This window comes from Arachis hypogaea, chromosome 19 (assembly GCF_003086295.3).
Source record: "Arachis hypogaea cultivar Tifrunner chromosome 19, arahy.Tifrunner.gnm2.J5K5, whole genome shotgun sequence".
NCBI classification, from domain to species: domain Eukaryota; kingdom Viridiplantae; phylum Streptophyta; class Magnoliopsida; order Fabales; family Fabaceae; genus Arachis; species Arachis hypogaea.
The window spans coordinates 158,848,259-158,854,258 of NC_092054.1; the positions used below are offsets into that span (position 1 = coordinate 158,848,259).

At 34.6% G+C, this 6,000-nt stretch overlaps 1 long non-coding RNA gene across 1 annotated transcript; it reads left to right on the plus strand.

Moving 5' to 3' along the window:
• Positions 1-4,227: 4,227 nt before the first annotated feature.
• On the plus strand, positions 4,228-5,210 carry LOC112776827 (uncharacterized). Its single transcript, XR_003190197.3, has 3 exons — positions 4,228-4,671; positions 4,807-5,001; positions 5,148-5,210. It is a non-coding gene; the product is annotated as an uncharacterized lncRNA (long non-coding RNA).
• The last annotated feature ends 790 nt before the right edge of the window (positions 5,211-6,000 follow it).

Sequence of the window (6,000 nt, forward strand, 5' to 3'; positions counted from 1 at the left end):
AACGCTAGGTCCAGATCATAAAGGAAAAGCATAGTACAAAGTTTAGGTGAGAGTTTAATTAAAGTAAAAGTCTTGAGCAAACTCAAAATGTCACGTTCAAATATCAAAACAAGAGCGTGCTAATAAAACAAATAACCTAATTGTGATGTAATCATAGGAGTGTCCACGGATCGGATCGGATCGGATATGTCGAAAAATTCTATCCGATCCGCACAATTTTCATCGGATCGGATCGGATATGATATCCGCACTTTTTAGTGCCGAATCCAATCTGCACATTTGCGGATCGGATCGGATCGAATATATCCGCATAATTAAACCTTCTCTTTTTAATCATATTTCTATGTAAAAGAATTTGATAAAAATATTTCTTTCATACTTTTAAACTTATTTATTCCTAAAATATTTTTAATCAAACTCTCTCTAAATAACAAAAATAAAATAATACAATATATGAATAATAATTACTAACTAAAACATACAAACAAGTAAATATAATATCAAACATATATATATATATTTATTTATTTTTTAATTATTATAGTGTGGATCTGCGGATCCACGGATCAAATACGCGGATGTAGAGCAGATATCTGCGATCCGATCGGATCGTATCCGCAATTTTCAGATCGAATGCTGATATTTACCGCAGATCTGCAAATACGATCCGATCCATGACACCCCTATATAATCGTACAAGTACCCAGAAGTAACAAAACTGTGAGTTGACCCGGTTTTTTTTTTTAATTCCTAGGTCTTTTTTTTTTGGACAGGATTCTTCCTAGTTCAATGCGACCAATCTTTGCTACTATTTATTGATGGGCCTCCAGATCCAAAACCCCCCCGGCCTTTCAAAAAAAACAAAACATACAGGGCCATATGTCTTTTCTTATCTGCGTTTTTCGACATATACTCATGTAGAATTATGATGCTATTAGTTATTGGATATGGATAATGTAGACCGTGTAGTTTTATATCATTACCATCCAATCATTTGCTGCAATTACTTTTATGAAGTTTAAAATAGAGATGATAATAAGAGTTAAAAAAAAATTGTTAATTATTTGATAAGTAAATAGCAATGTATTAAAATTAAATTTAGGTTATTCTGCCTTTTTTGTGCAAGCAGAGACCATAAAATTGGTTGGTATGTACTTGCATATTAGCCATGCTACGTGTACACTAAAATTAGTTACCAAAATCAACCACTAGTATAAAATATTTGTTAAAATATAACTATATATTGAATTAAACTGCATATATATTTATATACAAATATATTAGTTGTTAATTTTAGTGTATAAATAATATTTTTTGTTAAAAAAAATAGTGGACGGAACTGAAACCCTCTCCGGTGATATATATGAAGCAATTTATGAGGCTTTTGTGTGATAAAACAGGACATTGCAAATAAAATAGCAATGAATGTGGAGCTGTGATGCCCTTAACAACGTAGTTTGACATTTGCCATCTGCCTTGTTTAATTCCCACCCATAACCCCAGTTAGTGGTTGTGATGTGATATACAAACACTTTCAACTAAGACATAGGCAACCCAATGTGGTTCTTGGTTCTTGGCATTGATGATAGTATATGTATACCCCCTTCATATGAGAAGCTAATTAACTATGAAAATAAGTGGGCCGGGGCTAATTATGATAATTTGCAAGTGAATTGTGGACCATACCATGCATTATGCATCGTATATAATAAAGTGTATTGTAGAAGCATATGCACATTAACAAGTTTTGAGTGTTGAGCGCTGAGATATAAAACGAGGTAAGGTTGGTTCTCATTAAATGCGCAGTAGCTAGCTAATGAATCAGCTGTCCTCCGTGTGACTTGTGAATTCAATATCCATGCAAAGTGTTTTCTGTGAATCTAGTTAGCTATAGCTAGCTAGCTACTACATCCACATTCTGCCATCAATTATATCACATTGCGGTAGATGCACCCTGTCTTCTAAATATCCATACTCAAAACCGCTGTTAATATTTCGTACTTTGTACATATTTAGTTGCTCAAGGACACTCATCATTTATTAGTTATTAGTTTCTTAATACATTATATTGACATTGATATCGATTTATTTCTTATAAATACATATATAATAAAAAAAGTTTGGTAACAACAAATTTTTAGTTATAATTAGGTAAAATTTTTCATAATTTACTTTATTGAGTAAACTATTATTTTTACTCATTCTTATAAATACATATCTGTCACATCTGTTGCTACCATTGATTGAGTCCGTCACTGATCTGAAAGGAAGAGAGCGCGCAAGAGATCGGAGAAGGAGGAGAGGGCAACGGCGCCAGTGGGTGTCACTGCCACCATCATCGTCGACGCTGTTCAGTGAGGGAGGAAGAACCGTTTTTTCTCTTTACTTTTTCTATTGTTGTTGTTGTTGTTGCTGCTTTATGTGAAGAAGATGATGATGGAGGTATAGTGGTGGTGGTGGTGATGGTAGTGATAAAGGAGATGAGATGGTGGTGTGATTTAAGATTAGAAATGAAAAGGGGGGTGGTGGCTGGGTGAAGAGGGTTAGGATTAGAAAGGTGATTGGGTGAAGGAGGTGGTGTGGTGGTGAAGATAAGGGTAATTTAGGGATTTTAGGTAATTTTTTAGTGTTTGGATAATTTTGTTATGCGAAATCCATATTTCATGGGTACAAATGGTAATTTTCTTTTTCTATGGGTAGATATGTCAGCGTTTTCAACTTTCGTGGGTAGAAATGGTAGTTTACTCTATTCTTATCAACCCGAGTAATTAATGATATTAATTATGATATCATATCCCTAACTATTATTATTTAATAATTTTTTTATAATTTAAATTTTATATATTTAAGAATACAATAAAAACTACTAATAATAAAAAACGGTAATAATAATATGCATTAAATGACTTTAATTGTAATTGATTTTTGTTTTCTTTAATTCATTTTTTATCATTCAATGGAGGTAGCAAACATGAAAGTATTGTGTAATAGGTTTATCATTGTTATAAGAATCTTGAAGGCCGTTTTCTCTCTCGGAAGCCAAAAATCACAACTCTAATTCAATTACAAGCACAATTGGAATAGACCAAGAAAATTTACAAGAAATCGTCTTTATCATTGTAAATAGTATGGTATTTGACTTCGATCTTAACACGGTACTTATGTTGAAAGGAGTTGAAGAATAATTTGAACAACAGACGAACTCACCTGATAAAATTGTTGTCAGTCAACCAATTTTAAAAAATATGGAAAATCACACTAACTTTGATGTGGTATGGTAATAAATTGTTTTTTTTTTTTGTTCTTATGTGCATTTATAATTATAACGTACTTACTAAGTTCATACGCATAACATTTATAAGTTCATATATATAACATCCATAATTATATACAACTAACATCTAAAAATTAAATTCATATTTATTAGATATTACATCTATACATATATCATTTTTTAGTTATTGCATCATTAATTATCAAGTTAACAAAGATGTTTTTAAATTTATCATAATTGAATTTAAAAAAATGTCAAATTTTTAAATTAATTTATTCAACTGATAAATTTACTCATAACAACTATAAATTCATACACATAACATCCATAATTTCATATTACTAACATCTATAATTTTGTCCTCATAATATTCATAATTTCATACATATGATGTTTATAATTAATAAATTTTTATAATTAATATTACAAATTTCAAACTATGCGTCTTATTATATTCTTCAAATTATTTCGTATGTGCACTAATAGGTCATAATTTTAATTATTTTAATATTTTTATTTAATATTCATATGTTTGCTTATTTATGAATTTTAATATCACGAGTTAATAATTATTTTTAAAAATTTATTTTTTAATTTTTGTTTATATTTTATATTTTATTTTTTAATAGTCTATATGTAAAATATGAGTTGTATAGTAAAAGTTGTTAAAGTTTTTAATTTAATTTCCATAATTTTTGCAAAAAAATTATATTTTAATGGGTAATAATGTGATTGAGGGATGTTATGAATTTGATTTAGGAGAAATTGAACTTGATTTTGGAAGAAACATTAATAACTCCAAACATCTATATTATAACTATTTTTTGGCTACCTACTTTTTTTTTGAACATGGCCATGGGCCAGAAGCTAAACCCGGCCTAGAAACAGAACCCGAACTCGCTCAAACCCAGAAACCAACCCAAACCCGCTCAGCTCACCAACCCCCAAGCCCGACCTTACCAACCACGCCCTCCTCTTCTCCCTTCCGATGAATGCTTCGTTGCTTCGCCGACGTCACCGAACCTCCATGTGAAGATTCAGATGCTGCTTCGGGCCATCCGGATTTGTGTCTCCAGCTTCAGTTCGTCCGCCGCTCCCCGTGTGTGTGCCATCTTCAATCGGCGCGTATTCTCTCCCTCGCCGAAGCTCCCCTTGCTGCCCTTGACAACGTCCTAAATCTGCTCCATTCACTGCCGCGTTGTGACCTTTGCTACCCTTCTGCCGAGAGAGCATCTGCCCACTATGAGATGTGGCTTCGTCCCCTTCAATTGGGCTATTTTTGATGCTGAAATTGTCTTTTCTGGTGGGTTTTGTCTGCCGAAATGAAACCGGGTGCTGAAGCCGCCGATCCCCCTGAGTTGCATGGCTGTTCCAGGTTTCCGTTTCCACCCGTCCAGGTAATCCTTCGTCTCTTTGATTTCCTTGAAGATTGGTAGAAATTGGAACCTGATTGTCTTGAATTCGATTGCGTTGGTTGTTCTGAAGACTTGCGAATCCTGCTTCTGTTCTGATAATATTTCTGATCTGCACAGGTGGAGTAACTGTCCACTGCCTCTGTAGCTGATTTACTGCTGCCATCGCTGCCAGTTGGTGAGCCAGGGTGTTGCCTTCTCGTGGAGTCCAAGTAGCTCCCACATCCGGCGCCTCTTCCAGCAGTTGTAGAATGTCCCTGATGATTGCATCTGCTTCAGCTAAGGGCGTTCTTGCCTTGATCGCTTGAACCAGAGGTAAACAATCTGATTCTATTATGCAGTTCCTTATCTGTAAATTTTTTGTGAGAATAAGAGCTTCTCTGTATGCTTGTGCTTCAGCTGCTAAAGCTGATGTTGATTTGAATTTTGATGAAGCTCCGGTTATGATTTTCCCTTGCCAGTCCCTGAACACTGCTGCTGTTGTTGCGATTCCTGTCTCCCTTTGAAAAGCCGCGTCTATATTAACTTTCATCTTGTTGCGGGGTGGAGGCCTCCAGGTAATTCTCCGATTCTCTACATTCCTATCTGCCATAGCTCTATTGACTTTGTTGAGGTCTTTCGTTGTATTATGATATTCTGCTGCAATCTGTTCTGAATGGATAATTGTATTATGTGGATTGAGTTTTGTTTGCTGAAATATGTGCTGGTTCCTGGCTTTTCAAATGCACCAACAGATACATCCTAGTTTGCACAAAACTTTGTCCTGTTCACTTCCTGCCAGTTTTTTAATTTTGTCAATTGTGTTTATCAACCAATCTTCAAAAGATTTTACATCATAAGCCGTAGGCACGATTTGAATACTAGATCCAAACCATACCGCTCTTGTCCACGGGCATAATAGCAACACATGTTCTATTGTTTCATCTTGTTCATGACATATGCTGCACTTGGGAGTGAGAGCACTTTTGCGCTGATATAAATTCGCGTTCACTGGCAGAATTCCATGCACTGCTTTCCATAGAAACATTTTAACCTTCTCCGGTACCGGTAATCTCCAAATCCTCTCCCATATCTCCTTTGAATTCTGACTTGTTGAAGCCTTGCCTAGCATTGTGAATTCCTTTGTATCCTTCTCCTCCTTTGCTGCCTGATATCCTGATTTGACTGAATACTGTCCGTCATTCCTATACGACCAAAGAAAATGATCCTTCTTGTTAATCAAACTAATGGGCGTTCTTGTTATCAGCTCAATCTCATTTGCATGAAAAATTTCCCGAATTTTGTCTAAATCCCAGCCCTCGCCCTCTCTTACTA